This window comes from Chanodichthys erythropterus, chromosome 8 (genome assembly GCF_024489055.1).
Source record: "Chanodichthys erythropterus isolate Z2021 chromosome 8, ASM2448905v1, whole genome shotgun sequence".
Classification (NCBI taxonomy): domain Eukaryota; kingdom Metazoa; phylum Chordata; class Actinopteri; order Cypriniformes; family Xenocyprididae; genus Chanodichthys; species Chanodichthys erythropterus.
Genome location: NC_090228.1, coordinates 13,932,943 through 13,955,387, shown reverse-complemented (window position 1 = coordinate 13,955,387; position 22,445 = coordinate 13,932,943). Strand labels below are relative to the sequence as shown.

The following is a 22,445-nucleotide window of genomic DNA, read 5'->3' as shown; positions in this document are numbered from 1 at the left end:
TTCTGCATCACATCGAGGCAGCCTGGAGGGCTCTTTAATAATTGTGTGTGTGTGTACAGTCATGTTGCGCACAGAGGCTTTGATATGCCATCTGGCATTTAAAGGTGATTTTAGCAGACTCATCATTTTTCATTTAGCTTTCAAACCTCTCAGCATGATCCATCTTGAATCTTTGACTCTCCTCTTTTTAAGTGCACCCCCTTTTGTTTTTTCAATAATTCAAAAAAAGAGTCTAAGGTCATACCATTCAAAAGTTTGTGGTCGGTAAGATTTTTTTTTCAATGTTTTTAAAGAAGTCTCTAGTGCTCAACAAGGCCACATTTCTTTGATCAAAATACAGTAAAACAGTAAAGCGAAATATTGTGAAAGATTCCCTGAAATCAAGGCATCATTGAGCTACGCCTTTGTTTTGAATAAGCGACCTCTAGCGGCAAAAATCTACATATTGTGCCTTTAAAAAAATCTTTAAAAACCCCAAATGTTTGAATGGTATTTATATATAGCAAACCATGGTCTGCTATTGCAGTTACACTGCCGTGCTGCTTATGTGCTGCATACGCATGCATTTTGAAACAGACCTTATTCTTGAGCTCCTCCTTTGTGGACAGGAAGCCACATCTGTTTACCGTTATCACTCATTAGGATCACATAAACAAGTGAACTCAAGATGCTGATCAGTTCGTGGATCAAGTGTCTGTATTAAAACATGTTGAGCTGAACCTTTCTTTGTGCTGCTTTGAAAATTTAACACTAAACACATGTTAGTTTAATCCTTAATTTGGCTGCAGCATTAATTAGAAATTGTATTAATCAATATTTTTGTGTTAAAAAAAAACATTCTTACAACAAGATAAATTTACAAGTAATCTCAAAAAAATATTCCGAGTTTTCAAACAAGATACAATTTTGATTAATTTTTTTTTTTTTTTTTTTTGCGGGCTCAGATGGAGAAATAAACAGAAGCAGATGTGTTGTGTGTCGATATGAGATCAGCCTCAGGAAACAGAGCCAAACGGAGATGAGATGAGAGGAACGGCAGAAGCGCGCTTAAGCAGGCACTCTGTCACGCCAGACACGCCGCTGGAGTCGTAGTGGGTAAGCAGGACAGAGTTCACACACCGATCAGTCGAGATGAGAGTTACACTGCCAGCTTGAGAACTTCATTGAATGAGCTGGAACACACACATGCGAGCATACGGTCTTTCATACGCGGATTGAAACTTATAATTGGTGATGTAGAACAGAAACAGAAGATCTATGATTCATCAGTCAGCACAGCCAAAAGTACTGGGATCCAAAGTGTCAAAAATACATGCACACATACACTGACAAAAAAACTGGTGTAGAAACAATTTTCAACAATTTTCATATTTTCTGCTAGTAACTTTCACACACAGTTATAACCAGCAAGTTAAATTAAACATGATGAAATTTTGAAGTAGTAAGAGTGAAAATTTTTTTACAGTGTATTCATTGTGAATGCCAAAAAAGTGATTAGATTTGCAGATATGTTACTAAGAAATCATGTATAGACCTTATTTAGAGTTGCACCATGACAGAAAGTAAGGCTGTGAGGGATAGACTTACCGTGTTTTCAATGGCATCTGCTGTAAAAAGCTGTTTTAATAATTTTCCACAGCTCATGTCTCCTGGAGTTTTTTGCATACTGATATTTCTACTGATGTTTCATCAGCAGAACAATTTAAAAACACATTAAATGACAGTACAACCCACTGAAGATATGTATGTCTATCCCTCACAGCCTCGCTGTCATTCTCATTAAAAATCAAAGATGGCGCTGCTCTGAATACGGTCTATAGAGTACCCCAGGGATGACGCGTTTTTGTAGGCCAACCCGGAAGTTAGCGGCGCACGGGTTCCCTCGGTTGAAAGCCTATGCATTTTTCCCATAGACTTTTGGAAAATTGCAGAAAATAAGCTCTGTGTTTAACAAAGGGTTATGACACTTACACGTTTTATCTATCAAGATAATCTTTACAAGTTAACAAAACATTTATAGATTTTGAAGCCGAAATAAAGTCGTCAGGTATAAAAGGCTAACAGTAGGCTATAAACGGACTACAGCACACCATGGTCGCCGATCAACGTCGTCACCACCAAGCTTCCTCAAACTGTATTTAAAAAACAACTCTATTTAAAAACATGCTCACTGATTATGATCTGCGCTGTTATGAATACTTATCCACTTTTTCACGAGAAATGCTGTCCAAATGTCCCGTTTTTAATAATGACGTCTAAAGTCCCCGCCAAAGCAAGTAGTCCCTTTTAGCAATTTGTTAGCAACCGCCGATTTTAAGACTTCACTTCGATTTTAAAAAATCACCAGCGGGTTATAACTGGAGTGTTTTATGTCATAGATCAAAACGTGAAAGTATTTAGAGGCTTTGTTAACCACAGACCTTATTTCAGGCGATTTAGCAAAAACCCATGGATTTTACAGCGTTAGAACCGGACGTCCTAAAATGCTAACTCGCTTCCGTGTTTTGCCTACAAAAATGCTTCATCCCTGAGGCACTCTATTAGCACTCAATAACATTGTGTCTACTCTGGATGCGGCGCGACACAACAAATTCCAGACAGTAAGTTGATGCCCCATTCTTTTGGCGGACATACTTCAAGTGCTCATGCTACTTCACCAAGTTGATTTGCAATGGCCACTTTGTCTCATCCAGTGTAGACAGCTAAAGCTTTTGCATCTGGTGTAGACATGGTGTAAGGTTACTTTTGATAATACTTTGATTTAGGGATTCAAACCAACCCCTAGACCAATCTTAGCAACTGAATAGCAACGTCCTGGCAACCACTCGCAGTTTTGCATGGTGAAAACCACTTTAAAAAAATGTGAAAATCTAGTTTTATTACAGTTAGGATTCATCTCTGTTTCTCAGACTCTCTCTCACACACACTCAGTGTGAGTATGGGTAACTCATTATACAAAACTCTTTAGTGGCAGCAGAAAGCAAGCCACAGGCACTTGATCTTAGTTATGAAAATGTGAAGCATTCAGCTGAGAATATATGCGAACTGTAGTGCAAACACACGTACGTCCAAAAGAAACAGACTGAGCTGCTATTATATTCACTGGAGGATGGTGGGAAACCAGCCCCACTGGGCATGTGAGAGGATTCACAGTGACATCAGGTTTTCATTCATCCCAGAAGACAAATTTGTGTGACGGTAATGTAAAGGTGTGACAAAAAATTATTTCTTTCTATTTTCTGGGATTTTGTAGATCAAGATAATTACCTTGTTACCTTCACTAATTTAGGCCTGTCGTTGACAGCTGACTCCCAAAGCTTTTCATATTCTGTGCGGTGGTTAGTTTACAGATGTGACAGAAATTAACTTTTTCCTTTCTTTCCATTCCATTTAAAGGGTTAGTTCACCCAAAAATGAAAATTCTGTCATTAATTACTCATCCTCATGTCGTTCCACACTTGTAAGACCTTCATTCAACTTAAGAACACAAATTAAGATATTTTTGATGAAATCCTAGAGCAATTTAACTACCACTGTTAAGGTACAGAAAGGCGCTAAAGACATTGTTAAAATAGTCGACGTGACTGCATTGGTTCAACCTTAATCTTATGAAGCGATGATAATACTGTTGTACGCAAAAGCGAATTAAAAATAACGTCTTCTGTGTCATTCTCTTACGCTGTTTACGTCCAGCGCTTCCAGGTTCTACGTCAGAATGCCGACTCATTATTGGCCGGCTCCTGCATCGACATCACAAGCAGGCGTTGTGTTGCTAATGTGAACAGCATCTGCCAATATTGAGTCATGTAGTACCTGGAAGCGCTAAACGTAAAGAGGCTAAGAGAATGACACAAAATTGATTTCCAGGGGCATTGTTTACAATGATATGGAAATTTTTTTCTTGGATGTCATTTTTTATGTCAAAATTCTTACATTTAACCAATAAATTCATTTAAAATAATAAGACATGATAGGCTATTAGTGCTGTCGCCTTTGGCTTGCTTAGTTGGGGACACTTGACATTTGATATTCAACAGTGCTTTGATCTGCCTGCATTGACACTATTCTTTAAGAATAAAATAATGTACCAGTTATCAATGTAAAGCTGCTTTGACACAGTCTATATTGTAAAAAGCGCTATATAAATAAAGGTGACTTGACTTGACCAGTCAAATGAAACCATGAAGCTGCATCTAAAGCAGCATTTATAAGTATTTACACTGCAATTACAATTGCACAAATAATGCTTTGGGATTAATGTGGTTCGCAGTTGATTTCGATATGGTTTCGCATGTTGCTAAGCTAACAAGCAAACTCTAATAAGCATAAAAAGCTGTTGGAAAACATGGCGTGGAACAGGGTCCCTTTAGGACAAGTCATTTCACTCGGTGGCCATCTTCGAAACGCCTCTTGGACTTTCAAGTGTGGCTCTTATATCTTTGAATGGGAAACATCAAATTCTCCAAAACTGTTTGCCAAGCTTTCGATTAAATTTCATATTTGAAATCACCAATGAAATCTAACAACAACTGTCTCATAAAGTTTGTTTCTGAACACTCGAATCATGACAAAAAACTGTATTTTTATATAATATATATAATATATGTATTTTTATATATATAATACTCTTGTATTCACAGATTCTTTGGCATTGCCACAAAATTCACACAAGTTTTCAATATTCAAATGGAAACGTTCAAGCAACTCCTTGACGGGAAATTCTGTGTAAAATTTTATAGGATACTTCTTTAATTTTATTATTAATAAAAAACGTATTTGTTATTGACCCAACTCTTTTCCAATTAATATTTTCATATTTAGTAGACCAAAACACTGTTGAACAAGGCAAATAGTTTGTTTTAAAAACATTTCTTATATATTTGTTACTGCATTTATCTATTACAATATTAATATCCCCAATAAATATTGTATGACTACAAAAACTGGTTTGACGATCAACGTTTATAGGATAGAATCCAGGATTTTGTAATAGTGATACAACTCTGCCAGGGATTGCATCAAAGATAATAGCATGTTCTTTTGGCCTCACAGGAATCATAAATTTGTTGAGAAATTCAGAATATGTTGAAAGTAAACCTTGTTCATTACGCAACTGACTAACAGTAAAAATTCCATTGTCGTTCCATGTTTGATTTTTTTGGACAAGATATCTTTGTTATTCCATATAAAGTATCAATGCGGTGAAAAGTTGTTTATAGATTAATTGCCAAGCCAGCAGTGCATGCTTATGAAAGTTTTCCAGTTGAACTGGGTTTTTTTCAACTGAAAAATTAAATTTCAAAAGAAAATTAATGCCACCCAAAAAGTTAAATATATAATTGGGGAAAACATTCCATAAACTAACTTTATTTTTAATAAATTTGATTATCCATTTTATCTTAAACACATTATTAAGATATGTAAAATTTAAAACTTCAAGGCCACCAAAGCCTACGGAAGAGGATTAGGGCCAAGCAATAATAAAAAATTAAAACCATCTCGAGATTAAAGTTGTTAAATTTCAAGAAAAAACTCGTTAAATTTCGAGAAAAAGGTCGAGATAAAATGTTGAGAATAAAGTCATTAAATTACGAGAAAAAAGTTGTTAAATTACAAGAACAAATTTGTTAAATTATGAGAAAAACTTGTTAAATTTCAAGAAAAAAGTTGAGATAAAGTGTTGAGAATAAACTCATAATTTAACGAGTTTATTCTCAACATTTTATCTTGACTTTTTTCTCAAAATGTAACATTTTTCTCATAATTTAATGAATTTGTTCTCGTAATTTAACGACTTTTTTCTCGTAATTTAATGACTTTATTTTCAACATTTTATTTTGACTTTTTTCTCGAAATTGAACAACTTTAATCTCAAGATGTTTTTTTATTTTTTATTATTGCCTGGCCCTAATCCTCTTCCGTAAAAAACTCTATTATTATTTAGAATATTTTTCCGTAAATAGTGTATTTTCTTCCACCAAATAAAATCATAAAGAATCTTATCTAATTCCCTGACAACATTGTTTGGAACATCTGCTGACTGTCATGATCACTAGTGAGAGTGCCCTAGTCAGCCACTAGAGGGCACTCCATTCCGGACTCTTGTTTTCACCCCTTGGACTACATTTCCCATACTCACTCCTGGACTCATTATCCCACTCATTGCACTCAGCTGTTTTGTGTTTCATCATTAGTGTTTGTCTATTTATACCTGGTTTGTTTCTGCTCTGGTCATGGTGTCTTCATTCATGTTTCCGAGTCTCTGTTTTGGTTTGCTTTGTGTTTTGTTCCTGTCATTGTTTTGTTTGGACTGTCTCCCTGGATTTTTGACTATTGACTGGCTTATGGATTACGTTTCTGGATTTCCCCAATAAATACCTGCAATTGGACCTACCCTGTTTGTCTTCGTGTGTGCCGTGACACTGACATCGATATACACTGCCCTCCAAAAGTTTGGAAATGCCCTAGAAAAGTGGGGTTTTGGACAATATTGGCATGAATCCTTTTTAATTTGTGATAATTTTGCACTGATAAGGGACAACACAAACTACGAAAACAGATTTTATTACATAAACAGTTTATACATAGAAAATTTTCGATTCATCAAAATATCCACCATTAGCAGCATTCTGACCTAAACTGGGTTTTAATTGGTTCATTGTATTCTAAACTTAATTGGCAATCAATTGTTGACGCTATTAAGGTGTGCTGACCCAAAAATCTTTTACAAACCTGGGCCAAGTTTAAACCAGTACCCAGGCATCACAGCTGGCAGAGGGGCATGTCTGACTTTGACATGTATATATTTCCATTATTATGTAATCAAAATGAAAATTATTACTGCTGGTCTTCAATGATAATGTCAAGTTACTGTAATGTATTTGCACCAAAAAATGATAAGGATTTATGCTGATATCGTCCAAAACCACATTTTGCCAGGGGTGTTTCCAAACTTTTGGAGGGCAGTGTATAAACAGACCTCGAAATTCCTTCTGCTTTTGAAAGCAGAACACATCCATTTAGGGACCGATCTCTCGTGAGCCACATATTAAATCTGTTTTTAATTTTCTCAATAATAGGCTCAAAATTTAACTGGCTTCTTTGGTTCAAATCTTTACACACCATTATCCCAAGGTATGTGACGTTATCTTTAATTAGTATCCCACAAATTTCTTTCAATGCACATTGCACTTTCTCCCATTCAAACCAATACGAGTGACTCGTCTTGTGTTATTCTATAGTCTTTGGCGTGGAATTGAGTTGAGTAAAGCTTGTCAATAGCATTTTGCTAAGCTAACAAGGAAACTCTTAATAACCCCAAAAAATACTTAGCGCACACAATTGTTGGGTTAAGTAATGTTTTATTTAAACTATGGCATTCAGTGTAAATGAAATGTATATAATTATAATCAACATGTCATTTTGTATTTACTTTTCATTATAGTGCATTATAGAATGACCTCGTCCACAAAGAGCACATGTGATGCTTTGAATTTGTCTAAAAATCTATGAAGCCAAGATGCTTTTTTTTTTTTGATGCCTAAAAATGTTCCTTCCATAGGTAGCTCACTAGATTTTGGAGCAAAACAATAGACAAATGTACAGAAACTGGCACCCATAATGGAGAAAAAATAAGAAACTGTCTCTTTATATTCTCTCAAATTGCACACAACAAGATAAAAACAGGCGCAGTGATGGCCAGGCGCCGAGGCCTGACATATACAAAGGAAGTGTTTCGTCTGGCAGTCAGTGTTACCAGGCATTCTGGGTGACTGTCACAGAGAAAGGCTGAAAGCTCCATTCAGAACAGAGTTGAAGAAAGATGGCTGACCTTCTATTCAGCCAAGATCCCCGTCAGTCATTCGGCTGGCTAACGATGCACTTAGAAGCATGGCAGCCGTCACGGTGGGTGGGTGGAGAAATACTCCCGTAATCTTGTTGAAATGTGTTCTTTTTTTTGTACAAGTTAGATATTGGTGTTATTTGTTGCCTTTCATTGTAACATATTTGCTTAGCGAAACTGCTAGTTTATATTCTCTGAGCTTCAAAGCGGTGTGTTGTCGTGTGATAAGGCATGTCTTTGAAAGACCAGGGAAGGATAAAAAAAAAAAAAACCCCAAAAGAATAATAGTTCAAGATGTCTGGGACAGAGTAGGGTGTTTCGACCGTTTATTCAAACTTTAGACAGGAGAGCTGAGCCAAGGCCTCGATAAAATCAACAGGATTGCAGAGGTCTGGCAACAATAAGCTGATGGGAACGTTCATTCTCGGCTGACGCAAAGAGAAAAAGCAATAACGAGACAAGCAATCACTTTAAAACACAGCATTTGGAGAAACATAGTTACATCACATGAAGAAATTATTTACTTGTGCTTACTAATAAAATGATTAACTTTGCATCAAGCCAGGAGGAGTATCATGCCTTCTTCTCTTTTTCGGTGTGCGGACTCTTAATCTTTTTCCCCTCCACTGGCCCTTTCCTGACCAGCCAGACTCCAAATCTCCCCTGAATTTGTACATTCCTCTGGTATTGCCTAATACATTTTCTTGTCAGGGTGTGTGTGCATAGTATTGTAGGCTAGAGAATGTGTATATTGGATGTTGTTTGGGGTGTGGGGGTGTTTCTGTGTCATTTGTGTGCGTTCAGGGTGGAAGCATCTGTTTATGTTGTTATCACTGACATTTTTTCGGTGATGCGCTGCAGACTTTTGGATCTCTTGGGTTTCTTAAAAACTTCCATCTTTCAGCTGCAGAGGAGAAGAGGCTTGCTTGTTTTTACTGTATTTTACTGATCCAAAATATGAATGCGTTTGCTGGTGCTGATCAATTAAAACAGTGGAAAAGAATTGTCACTATATTGTTACCTGATTTTTTTTTCTTCAAATGAGTACTTAGTCTTGATTTTGTCCTTAAAACAAGATAAATGTAATTGAGAAGCAACACTGTGTAATATATTAAAGGGTTAGTTCAGCCAAAAAGTCATTAATGACTCACCCTCATGTGGTTCCAAACCCGTCAGACCTCCGTTAATCTTCGGAACACAGTTTAAGATATTTTAGATTTAGTCTGAGAGCTTTCTGTCCCTCCATTGAAAATGTTTGTACGGCATACTGTCCATGTCCAGAAAGGTAATAAAAACATCATCAAAGTAGTCCATGTGACATCAGTGGGAAAGAAAAATACATTTTGGTCCAAAAATAACAAAAACTACGACTTTATTCAGCATTGTATTCTCTTCCGGAATCCTTTCCATTGAATTGATTCCATTGAATTGATTCCATTGAACCGATTCCATTGAATCCTTTCATCTGTCGGCGTTGGTAATGCACTTTTACGTCGCCGTGGTTGTTTTTGGCGATTAGGACATCCGCAACATTTTGAAGCATTGAAAATACATTGTGGTCCAAAAATAACAAAAACTACGACTTTATTCAGCATTGTCTCCTCTTCCGGGTCTGTTTTCACTTCGTGTTCACGGCTGCGTCCGAAAACTGGAAAATGCTGCCTTACGAGGACACATTTCAAGGTAGTAAGGCATCAAGGCATGTCCGAATCCAATGCTAGCTTCACTTCCTCTCTCATGAAATACCTTCATCTGATCGATTTTTGAAGGAAGCATAGATGTGTCCTTAGCTGCCTTTGATATCCCACAATCCTGTGCTTTCCATTCTGTGACAGTTGAGCTAGAAAAATAAAGATGGCGTCCGAAAGTTGTGTTTGCTGCTCAGTTTTTGTACAAATGTACGATTTTGATCAACATATTTCAATTTTGATATCATTTCTATCAAGAAATTACTACTGTAGTCATTAAATATTTTAGTTCTCACCAAAGCTTGTGCTATATTGCTGTAGATCATTAAACTGTTACGCTGCCTCAGAAGTCTGTCCGAAATCAGTTTCGTGAGGTCCCTTCATGGACAAACGCTGCCGTACAAGTCATTCTCTTATAAGATAGCGAGGCAGCAAGACAGCTACCTAGGTTTTCGGACGCAGCCCACAACTCCGCTTCTTCTTCTTCTTCTTCTTTCCTGTTTTATGGCGATTGGCATCCAGCTTATTACTGCATTACCGCCCCCTTCTGCTCCGGAGTGTGGTTCACGACTCTGCAGTGACACTGCTGATGTAAGACGTTGCTGATGTGTTATTTAGTGCGCCAGAGCTTCGTTTACAGTCTGAGGGAGACGCACGCTGTATTCAAGCTATTCTACATTGTTAGTATTTTGGTATTGCTATGTTTTTTAAAATGGTGCATAAGTGTGCATGTCGCGGATGTCTTAATCGCCAAAAACAACCACGGCGACGTAAAAGTGCTTTACCAGCGCCGACAGCCGAAAGGATTCAATGGAATCAATTCAATGGAATCAATTCAGTGGAATCAATTCAATGGAAAGGATTCTAGAAGAGAATACAATGCTGAATAAAGTCGTAGTTTTTGTTATTTTTGGTACTAACCCACTGATGTCACATGGACTACTTTGATGATGTTTTTATTACCTTTCTGGACATGGACAGTTTACCGTACATACATTTTCAATGGAGGGACAGAAAGCTCTTGGACTAAATCTAAAATATCTTAAACTGTGTTCCGAAGATGAACGGAGGTCTTACGGGTTTGGAACGACATGAGGGCGAGTCATTAATGACATAATTTTCATTTTTGGGTGAACTAACCCTTTTTCATATAATATAATATATATCTTTTTTACAGATATATGTTGGGTTTCCATGTTTTATGGGGAAATTCCATAGACACTAACCCTACCCCTAAACCTACCCATGGCAGAAAACTTTCTGCATTTTTATATTTTCAAAAAACATCACTTAGTATGATTTATAAGCTGTTTTCCTCATGGGGACAAAAAATGTTCCCACAAGGACAAGGATTTCTTGTATTGCCATCCTTGTGGGGGCAATTTGACCCCATAACATAGGGTTAATCAGGACCACACACACATATATACATACACACACACACACACACACATACACATACACACACATACACACACACAAACTACTGAAGACATTCCAAACTACGCTTGCAAGCTTGACGAGACTGGTAAAGACATCACATTTTTTGCTGTCTGTCAGGATTTTTCCATAGAGCTTTCTCTCACAAATGCACTCAAATGAAAACTCACAATTATGAGTCTGTGTTTCTCAGATAACATATTTGAGCTTATTATTTTGGCTCATTTGATTTTCTCACACACTTAAAACATTTAGACGACAATCAACCCATGTAGGAAAATTTCCTCCAGCATTTTTCTTCAGCTTTTGGGCCTTAGAATCCAGCCTACTTCTGACACATCACATATCTTTTATAATTGAATACAACATTACCTGATCAAATCTATTTAAAAATTTTTTTTTTAAATAAATGTGAATAATTCAGGCTGTTTAAATCTATACTCCAATCCAACAATAGACCATTTCCGCTATTTTAAATTAATATTTCAACTAATTAATACATTTATTAATTATTATTTATTATTCATGTAGAAAGACTAGCAAAACAATATGTACGTTCAAAAATATTTCCTCTGATCAGTAACTCTCCAGTTTAAAAATTAAATGGCATTGTGGTGAATTGCAATAAAAGCAAAGTCTCACATCATTACAGTTTTTTAAAAAAAATCTGATTTTATTTGTTTTTACTTTGTAAAGGGGTATTATGTTATTGTATGGTCTCACTTTTACAAGGTTTTCTTAGATGGGGAGTGTCTTCAGGATTCAGGTCTCTGGGTTCCTTTATTTAGGGACTGTTGGATTTATAAACAGGTTTGTGTGTGGTTCTGCTGGGTTTTGGCTGGTTTGACTCTGATTTTATGGCTCTGTTGGGTTCTTAAGACTGAGTTGACAGCAGTAAAAGCTGTTTGGTGTCTGATGGAAGCTATAAATCAAAACCAGACTGAACCAGAGAATCTGACTCTGGATCAGCCCACTTGACGCAAAAACAGTCTGACTCGACCACCAACATACCAAATTTTAAGTAATTAATTACATGAATTTGTAGTTTAATAACTGAGGATAAAGTTTAGTGGTTTGTTGAATTGGTTATTGAGTTAATAGCAAGGCGGTCTGTCATCTGTCACATCTTGACCCTCTTGAATTTCAGTAAAACAATATACACTTACAAAGATGCCAGAGATTACACACATCCTGGAACACACAACTGGGTTGTAAAATCCAGTTGTACTGAAATTGGGAAGTCTTGCTAATAAATGTAGAATGCTTGCTAAATGTTTCTGCTATACATATAGGCAAGGATGTAATCATACAAACAATAACAGCACAGATCTAAAAGAAAGTGTGTAGACAGGAGGTAAGAGGACCATACCGCCCATACTTCCACAGCTGTGTTTTGTCTTAAGGCCTTGATTTCAGATGGTCTGTGTGGTTCTTTGGTGATTGTGGTTGGTGATGCAGGGATTAGATTAGAGGAGCTTTTAATGATGGCCTTCATCAGTTTCACAAAACCAGATGTTTTTTTTAAAAATCATATAAATCAGTGAAAGCCTGAAAGTCACAAATATATTTATAAATTATATTTATAATATTTTATTTATAATTAAAGAATAAAAATGTATATATCAAAAGATTAGTTCACTCAAAAATGACAATTAACCCATGATTTAGTCACTCTCAACACCATCCTCCTAGGTGTATATGACTTTCTTCTTTCTTTCTTCTAGACAAATACGATCAAAGTTATATTAAATAATGTTCCAAGCGTTATAATGGCAGTAAATGGAGGATGAGATTTTGAAGCCCAAAAAGTGCATCCATCCATCATAAAAGTTATTCACATGGCTCCGGGGGTTTAAAGGTGCTCTAAGTGATGTCACGCCAAAACATTTTTCGTCACATACAGCAAACATCTCCTCACTATCCGCTAGCTGCCTGTCCCCTGAACACACTGTAAAAAAACGCGGTCTCTTTAGTCGCCACAAGCTCTGAAAACGGCAATAAAAACAAACTGGTGCAGCCTGGACCACGAAACATAATAAACATGCTCCAGCCAATAACTGACAAGAATGATTTTAAATGCGCGTTCATGACTGTTTCAAGAAACACGGAGGGGAGGGGGAGGAGGAGGAGGAGGAGGGAGGGTCTAGCTAGCCTCTATTTTGTTTGACAACACTTCGAGCGTCAACAGGAAGTTATTCCACCCAGGATCACTTAGAGCACCTTTAATAAAGGCCTTCTGAAGCATGTGATGTGTTTGTGTAAGAAAAATATCCATATTGAAAACTTTAAAAACTAAAATAACTAGCTTCCACCAGACAGCTGTATGCATAGATTTGCAGCGAAAGACTGAACTGTGACCTGACACATATGATGCATTGATAAACACGGAAGCACAGAGGATAGAGCAAAACAAAACACCGGTCATGAATTAGAAGTCTAAAACATGAATTTTTAAAGAAAAATGTTGGAGGATTTCGACATAAGAGAAGAGGAGCTTGAGTTTGTTGCCCAGCCCTATTTGTTTGAAGAACGAGAGGCGTCAAAGCTTACGTTCCTCCTACATCGCGTCAGGGGTGACTCTTTTGGCATAAGTCGACGTGCATACGGCTGTCTGCCGAAGCTAGTTAATTTAGTTTTTAAAGTTTTACAGTTTTTTTTCAGTTGCTAACAAGCATTGTTCAATACCGAAACCACATTTTCAAAACTCTTCACACAGTCTGCTTTGCCAGCATGAATGTTGGCCAAACAGTTAATCTCACCTACAAAACTCACTCAGACCAACATAACACTGGCAACAATTCTCATTCAGAGAAAAACACATTTCATTCACAGCACACTGACCTAAAAAATACTAACAACAGGAAGCATCACATAATTGATGAACTTTTCTTTTTTTAAAGTTTCAGTGATTTCCCACATAAATCAGTTCTTCATATAGAATACTGTATCACAATTTCACTTTATTGAAAGCATTTGTAACACGAATGTGTTCCTTTTTTTTTTATATGAATATAGTACTTGAAAATTATAACCAAAAGGTGAATGATAATAAAAAAAGAATAAATAAAATACATTCTACACATTACTGTAACAATATGTGTAGTTGTTCATTATAGTAAATTACAGTGATGATTATAGTCTGCTCTCTCTCTCTTGCATTGGAGTGGGTGGAATTTCAGCTAAAATTGCAATTAGCTTGTAATGATTTTTTTTTTTAATTTTGGCTATAAAATTGAGAATATTTTAAAATAATTACTGCATAAATGCTTGGAATTTGCCATCATTCTGTTTTGAATGTGTTTTTAATCATTTTGAATGCAGTTAGCATTAGAAAAATGTGCTGAAAATACATAGTATTTTGGAAAAGAGTTCCTGAATTTTGAAAAGTGTGGTCACTGAATGCATTTTTTTTGAAAGCAATGAAAAATGGTTCACAGTTTGGTACTACATTGACTTCTGTTTCGCTGACTGTGTGAAGAGTTTTGAAAATGTGGTTTCGGTTTTGAACAATGCTTGTTAGCAACTGATATTTTTCTTACACAAACACATCACTTTGCTCAAGAAGGCCTTTATTAACCTCACGGAGCTGTGTGAATATCTTTTATGAAGGATGGTTACACTTTTTTGGCCTCATCCTCTATTTATTACCATTATAAAGCTTGGAAGAGCCAGGACATTATTTAAAGGTGCCCTAGAATTAAAAATTGAATTTACCTTGGCATAGTTAAATAACAAGAGTTCAGTACATGGAAATGACATACAGTGAGTCTCAAACTCCATTGTTTCCTCCTTCTTATATAAATCTCATTTGTTTAAAAGACCTCCGAAGAACAGGCGAATCTCAACATAACACCGACTGTGACGCAACAGTCAAGATCATTAATATGTATGACCCCAATATTTGCATATGCCAGCTCATGTTCAAGGCGTTAGACAAGGGCAGCCATTATTAACGTCTGGATGCGCACAGCTGAATCATCAGACTAGGTAAGCAAGCAAGAACAATAGCGAAAAATGGCAGATGGAACAATAATAACTGACATGATTCATGATTACATGATATTTTTAGTGATATTTGTAAACTGTCTTTCTAAATTTCAGTTTCGTTAGCATGTTGCTAATGTACTGTTAAATGTGGTTAAAGTTACCATCGTTTATTACTGTATTCATGGAGACAAGAGCCATCGCTATTTTCATTATTAAACACTTGCAGTCTGTATAATTCATAAACACAACTTCATTCTTTATAAATCTCTCCAACAGTGTAGCATTAGCCATTAGCCACGGAGCACCATCAAACTCATTCAGAATCAAATGTAAACATCCAAATAAATACAATACTCACATAATCCGATGTATGCATGCAGCATGCATGACGAACACTTTGTAAAGATCCATTTTGAGGGTTATATTAGCTGTGTGAACTTTGTTTATGCAATGATAGAGTCGAGAGCTCAGGAGTGGGCAGAGCGTGAACAATTAAAGGGGCCGCAGCCTGAATCGGCTCATTTCTAATTATGCCCCAAAATAGGCAGTTAAAAAAATTAATAAAAAAAAAAATCTATGGGGTATTTTGAGCTGAAACTTCACAGACACATTCAGGGGACACCTTACATCTTGTAAAAAAAAACATTCAATGGCACCTTTAATATAACTCCAATTATATTCGTCTGAAAGAAGATAGTCATATACACTTAGGATGGCTTGAGGGTGAGTAAATCATGGGGTAATTTTCATTTTTGGGTGAACTATACATATAAATATTAAAATGAACATGAATTACATTTTTTACCTTTTCTAATGAATCAAATCTAATTAAATAAACTGCGTATTCTAATGAATTACGACAAAAGGTGGCTAACATAAGAAATATTATTTATTATATTATACTTAGTACTATTTTATAGTTTTGAGTCACTCAAAGTGTGGAATGAAGTTCGTTGCGTTCATAGATCACTCTTACAATGTTTCGGTTACAATAAGTTCTTGATGCAGTAGTGACATTTTTAGAAAATCATTCAGTCGAATGAAGATGAATATTTCTAACAATATAACATACATGATGCGGAGAAACAGGGTTTAACTTTAACATTAGAAAATTAGTAAAAACAACAGAAGAATTAATTTATTTCTCATTAGTGCAATTGAACCCCAAACCAAGACTTTCCATTGAGTGCTTTTAACTAATGACATTGGTTTATTTTACTATAGTGGTTTAATAAATTATTGGACTGTGTGTGGTGTGTCAATGACTAACACTGCTGGGAAATTGCTGGGCGTGCCGGAACAGAAATGGCCACACACACATGCTTCACAACATACTTTGCGCAAGACTCACTGTGGACACTTGTAAATAATCTTTGCACTATTTTTATTGTAGTTTAACATCCTTGTAAATATCATTCACCTCACTTAGTCTATTGTAGGTTCTTTTGTTTTTTTGTTGTTTTTCTTTTTTCTCTTGCTCCTCATCTTGTCCCAGCTGTTCAGCATTTCCAGAAGCAGAAAAGGTTCAGGTTTCTCCTCGCTGCTCCATCGTGGTTTGGTCAGCCCTCTGCTTGCAGGTTCTGATGATTCTAACAGACTCTGACCTCCCTTTTCAGATGCATACATCACGTTTCTCGTCTGGTCTGCAGATCGGTATCTATGCCAAGCATAAGGCAGACAGAGCTGCTTCAATCTTGCCACTCTTGAACCAGTTCTGAGATTAAATCCAGATTGCTTGCAAAAGTTGAGTCATCGGTCCCGATTCCACTTTGCATTGTGCAACTAACCACTGAATGGCATGGGATCTCACACAGCTTACTTTTATAACAATGATTCAAAGCCTTTGTCAGGTCAGGATGCCTACAGGACTTTTTAATGTTTGTTCATGGTTTTCACATGTCCAATTTATGGGTTGCTGACATGAAATATTCTTTGGAAAGATTGCATGTCTTGCAGTGTGACATGACATCTAAAACTATTTTAAACTACTGGTTTCACAGACGGGGCTTAGATAAAGCCAGGATTAGACTTTCGTTTAATTATTCATTGAAACTGTTTGGGTTGTGCTGGAGTAGACTTTACAGAGTGCTCACCTCTTGCATTGTCAATACAAGATCTTGACCAAAAATTGATGTACCTCTTGATGGAAATAACATCACAACATTTATGTCCATTAAGAGATGCATCAATTTTTGTCTTTGTCATCCTGAAATATGGCCATGATATGTCTTCCTACATGGTTGTTTAAGAAATGAAAAGAAACACACTCCATCATTTAGTGTTAAAAGAACTGTTGCCAAACATTTAACAAGCTTGAAACGTAGTACTCACTGCAATAATGATCTAGTCATAGACTCTTAAAGGGTTAGTTTATAAAATTTCTGACATTAAGTACTCACCCTTATGTCGTTTCAAACCCGTAAGACCTTTGTTCATCTTCGGAATACAAATTAAGATATTTTTTGATGAAATCCGAGGGTTTCTGAACCACACATAGGCAGCAACGTCATTGCACCTTTCAAGGCCCAGAAAGGTAGTAAAGACAACCTTAATGTTATGAAGTGCCGAAAATACTTTTTGTGCACAAAAACAATGACTTTATTCAACAATTTCTTCTCTTCCCTGTCAGTCTCCTATGCTGTTGACGTAGTGTAAACAGTGCAGCGCTTCCAGGTTCTACGCCAGAACGCCGACTCATTATTGGCCGGCTCCTGCGTCAGCATCATACGCATACATCGTCTTGCTCATGTGTACAGCGTCGGCCAATACTGAGTCGGCGTTGCAGGATTAGTTCACTTCAGAATTAAAATTTCCTGATAATCTACTTTCCCCAGTGTCATCCAAGATGTTCATGTCTTTCTTCAGTCGAAAAGAAATAAAGGTTTTTAAGGAAAACATTCTAGGATTTTTTTTCCATATAATGAACTTCAACATTTTGAAGGTCCAAAATGCAGCTTCAAAGGGCTCCACCTGATCCCAGACTAAGAATAAGGGTCTTATCCAGCAAAAAGATTGGTCATTTTCTTTAAAAAAAAAAAAAAAAATTAACTGCAAATTATCGCCTTGCTCTAGCTCTGCTACGCGCTTTATGTAATCACGTTGTAAAGATTCGTAACGTAGGCAGAAAAATCTCATTTTCTCCTCCAACTTCATAATCGCCTGACATAGTTGTTTTACCTTTTTTTGTAAAGGGCATTTGTATAGAATGGCAGCTGTATTGAATGGACCTTCAACCTGTTGTTGTTACAGATCCCTTGTTTCCCTGGACTCCATTTCCCAGAATCCTCCTGTTCTCCTCACCTGCACTCACTTCCCTCGTCAGCTCCTCATCGTCACTCATCACCTGCACCTGGACTCTATTGTCAGCACTCCCTATATAATGCACTCACTCCCTGCACTCCTGGTCCGTTCACTGTTTTGTTAAGGTGTCTGTCTGTTGTTCATTGCCATTGTTTGAAGTAAAGTCTCTATTATCGTGGAAATCCGTATCTGCCTCATCTCTCTACCAGCCACCCGTAACAGAAGAACGGACCTCTACCGACCGGATTTTCCACGAAAAAAAAAATGGAGACTTTCCCCAGCTCCCTGGATCCAGCTCCTCCATCGCCTCTCACCCTAACAGCCAGCGAACGCATTATCGGGCTCCTGCAGGTAGGACGTTCGCTGGAGAGGTATGTGGAGGAGTTCGTTGAGCTTGCTTACTTGTCTAACTGGCCCGACGCTCAGTTGATCTCCCTGTTTTTGGATGGATTGGATGACGACACTATCCGTTTTGATGAACCTGTTTTTTGTTTCTCCTTAAGCGAAACTATCAATTTAATTTTGTGGTTGAATGGCTCCAAATTCTTAGTGAAAGAGGTTCAGGATCAGTGTTGTCGTCCGGTCCATCCAGAAGCACGGTTAACCGGAGCCAGTCAGTAAACCTCCGGCTTCCTCCGCATACCGCTCCAGCGAACTCCCTGCCTGCCCCAGGCTGGACCCATATTCCGCTACTGGGCCCAGTAAGCGGAGGAGGAGGAAGAAAGCGGCCCCAATGTCTCCAGAGCCCGCTCCAGTATCTCCAGAGCCCGCTCCAGTATCTCCAGAGCCGGCTCCAGTATCTCCAGAGCCCGCTCCAGTATCTCCAGAGCCCGCTCCAGTATCTCCAGAGCCCGCTCCAGTATCTCCAGAGCTCGCTCCAGTATCTCCAGAGCCCGCTCCAGTGTCTCCAGAGCCCGCTCCAGTATCTCCAGAGCCCGCTCCAGTATCTCCAGAGCCCGCTCCAGTATCTCCAGAGCCCGCTCCAGTATCTCCAGAGCCCGCTCCAGTATCTCCAGAGCCCGCTCCAGTATCTCCAGAGCCCGCTCCAGTATCTCCAGAGCCAGCTCCAGTATCTCCAGAGCCAGCTCCAGTCCCCACAGAGCCAGCTCCAGTGCCTGTGGGGATTTTAATTGTATTTGAGGGGATGAAATGGCCCTCAACCCCAGTCTCCTCCGAGCCAAGTTCTCCAGTCTCCTCCGAGCCAAGTTCTCCAGTCTCCTCCGAGCCAAGTTCTCCAGTCTCCTCCGAGCCAAGTTCTCCAGTCTCCTCCGAGCCAAGTTCTCCAGTCTCCGCCGCCGAGCAAAGTTCTCCAGTCTCCGCCGCCGAGCAAAGTTCTCCAGTCTCCGCCGCCGAGCAAAGTTCTCCAGTCTCCGCCTCCGAGCCAAGTTCTCCAGTCTCCGCCGCCGAGCAAAGTTCTCCAGTCTCCGCCGCCGAGCAAAGTTCTCCAGTCTCCGCCGCCGAGCAAAGTTCTCCAGTCTCCGCCTCCGAGCCAAGTTCTCCAGTCTCCGCCGCCGAGCCAAGTTCTCCAGTCTCCGCCGCCGAGCCAAGTTCTCCAGTCTCCGCCGCCGAGCCAAGTTCTCCAGTCTCCGCCGCCGAGCAAAGTTCTCCAGTCTCCGCCGCCGAGCAAAGTTCTCCAGTCTCCGCCGCCGAGCAAAGTTCTCCAGTCTCCGCCGCCGAGCAAAGTTCTCCAGTCTCCGCCGCCGAGCAAAGTTCTCCAGTCTCCGCCGCCCGAGCAAAGTTCTCCAGTCTCCGCCGCCGAGCAAAGTTCTCCAGTCTCCGCCGCCGAGCAAAGTTCTCCAGTCTCCGCCGCCGAGCAAAGTTCTCCAGTCTCCGCCGCCGAGCAAAGTTCTCCAGTCTCCGCCGCCGAGCAAAGTTCTCCCAGTCTCCGCCGCCGAGCAAAGTTCTCCAGTCTCCGCCGCCGAGCAAAGTTCTCCAGTCTCCGCCGCCGAGCAAAGTTCTCCAGTCTCCGCCGCCGAGCAAAGTTCTCCAGTCTCCGCCGCCGAGCAAAGTTCTCCAGTCTCCGCCGCCGAGCAAAGTTCTCCAGTCTCCGCCGCCGAGCAAAGTTCTCCAGTCTCCGCCGCCGAGCAAGTTCTCCAGTCTCCGACGCCGACGAGCCCTCCGCTCCAGCCGCCGCCTACGAGCCCTCAGCTCCAGCCGCCGCCGCCGAGCCCTCAGCTCCAGCCGCCGCCGCCGCGCCTGCCGCTCCAGCCGCCGCCGCCGAGCCTGCCGCTCCAGCCGCCGCCGCCGAGCCTGCCGCTCCTAGTATGGTCTCTGTGATTGAACTCTCCAGCCCAAGGACTGTTTTCCCTCCCTGCCTCCCTCTCCCGCCTCCTCCAAGTCATGTCTATACTGCACCTCCACCTCAAGCCCCCTCGCCCAGATCTCCACCTCGGACCTCTGGGCGATTACCTTCACCCCGGCTCCAACCTCCCTCTGCTCCACCGTTGCCCATCAGTCCTCCAGCTTCACCAGTCTCCATCCTGCCTCCACTCACACCTTGGTCATTCATCAGCCTGCCCTCCCCTCTGGACTTCACTCCTCCGTCTCCGCTCCGTCACTCCGTCCCTCGGATTCAGTTGGCCTCCTCACTCCCCCCGGTGTTCGTTTTGTTGGCTGTCCTTCTGCTTTCACTGCGGCCTTCTGGAGCCCCGGCTGCGCTTCGGTCGGCGGAGCCTTCGGTTCCGCCATCACCCGCCAGTCCTTCAGCGACGCCTGGGCTCAACGCCTCGAAGGCTTCGGCTCCTGACCCGCCATGGCTGCCCGCTGCACCTGACCCGCCATGGCTGCCCGCTGCACCTGACCCGCCATGGCTGCCCACGGCTCCTGACCCGCCATGGCTGCCTTCAACCCCTGACCCGCCATGGCTGCCCACGGCTCCTGACCCCCCATGGCTGCCCACGGCTCCTGACCCGCCATGGTTTTTGGACCTGCCCTGGAGACCTCCACTCCAGTTTACTCCTTCCCCTGCTCCGGTTTGAGGTCTCCAGGGCGCCCGCCCCCCTCCCGGTTGTTACATCTACGGCGCGAGGACGCGCCTACCGGGAGGGGGAGGTACTGTTACAGATCCCTTGTTTCCCTGGACTCCATTTCCCAGAATCCTCCTGTTCTCCTCACCTGCACTCACTTCCCTCGTCAGCTCCTCATCGTCACTCATCACCTGCACCTGGACTCTATTGTCAGCACTCCCTATATAATGCACTCACTCCCTGCACTCCTGGTCCGTTCACTGTTTTGTTAAGGTGTCTGTCTGTTGTTCATTGCCATTGTTTGAAGTAAAGTCTCTATTATCGTGGAAATCCGTATCTGCCTCATCTCTCTACCAGCCACCCGTAACAGTTGTATCCCGGTGAATACCACTATATGATGGAGAAAATGTTTTCCTCAAAAACCTTCAGAAACCCTTGGATTTTATGAAAAATATCTTAATTTGTGTTCCGAAGATGAACGGAGGTCTTACAGGTTTTGAACGACATGAAGGTGAGTACATAATGACAGAAATTTCATTATTGGGTGAACTAACCCATTAAGTATTTGCCCATTTAAATCAAAACAGCAATTTAAAAAAAAAAAAAAATTGTCCAGACAGAGGCAGTGTATATATACACACATATATTTGTGCTTTTTCCTCTTTGGTTTTAAAGCCCTGCATAGCTAATAACTTCCTCTCTTCCTTTGGACTTTTAGTGTAATAGTTTCCACATTAGGGTTTATAGGTTGCGTATGTACGCAGACATGCAGCCAAACAACCATTGACACCAGCAGGGACCCTTGTGTCAACTATCCTTTAGGGAGCGCTGGTGGTGTCAAAGAGAAACTCAAGCAACAGCTGTAACCTGCTTTGATCCCATTGGTTCATTATGGAATGGGCTGCATAGGAAGAGAATTCAGATTTGCAGAGGGGCAAAAATATTCATAGTCATACATTCATTTGCCAGCAGCAACCTCCCGTCAGTGAATATATTTAGCATCTTTAAGAGCATCGGTTTTCAACTGAGTCATGACCCAAAAAAGTTGGAAAAAGAAAGAAAAAAAAAAGTAATATCTTGTGGTGTCAACGTCAAAGACGTCAAACTTTTGACGCAAATTCATGTGTCACTTTGCTTAAACAAATGCAGTATGATCAAGTTGCGTGACATGTCTCTCAAAAACCGAGAACAATACTGAAGGTAAAAGAAAAGAAAATCCAG

At 40.0% G+C, this 22,445-nt stretch overlaps 1 protein-coding gene across 2 annotated transcripts in view; it reads left to right on the top strand.

The window, feature by feature from the left end:
- The first annotated feature begins 944 nt into the window (after positions 1-944).
- The window catches only part of dcn (decorin), a 44,114-nt gene continuing 22,613 nt past the window's right edge, over positions 945-22,445 (top strand). For both annotated transcript variants that reach the window (XM_067391895.1, XM_067391893.1), the window contains exon 1: positions 945-1,095. The gene's annotated coding sequence lies outside the window, so the exon portion shown is untranslated. The remainder of the gene's footprint in view (positions 1,096-22,445) is intronic.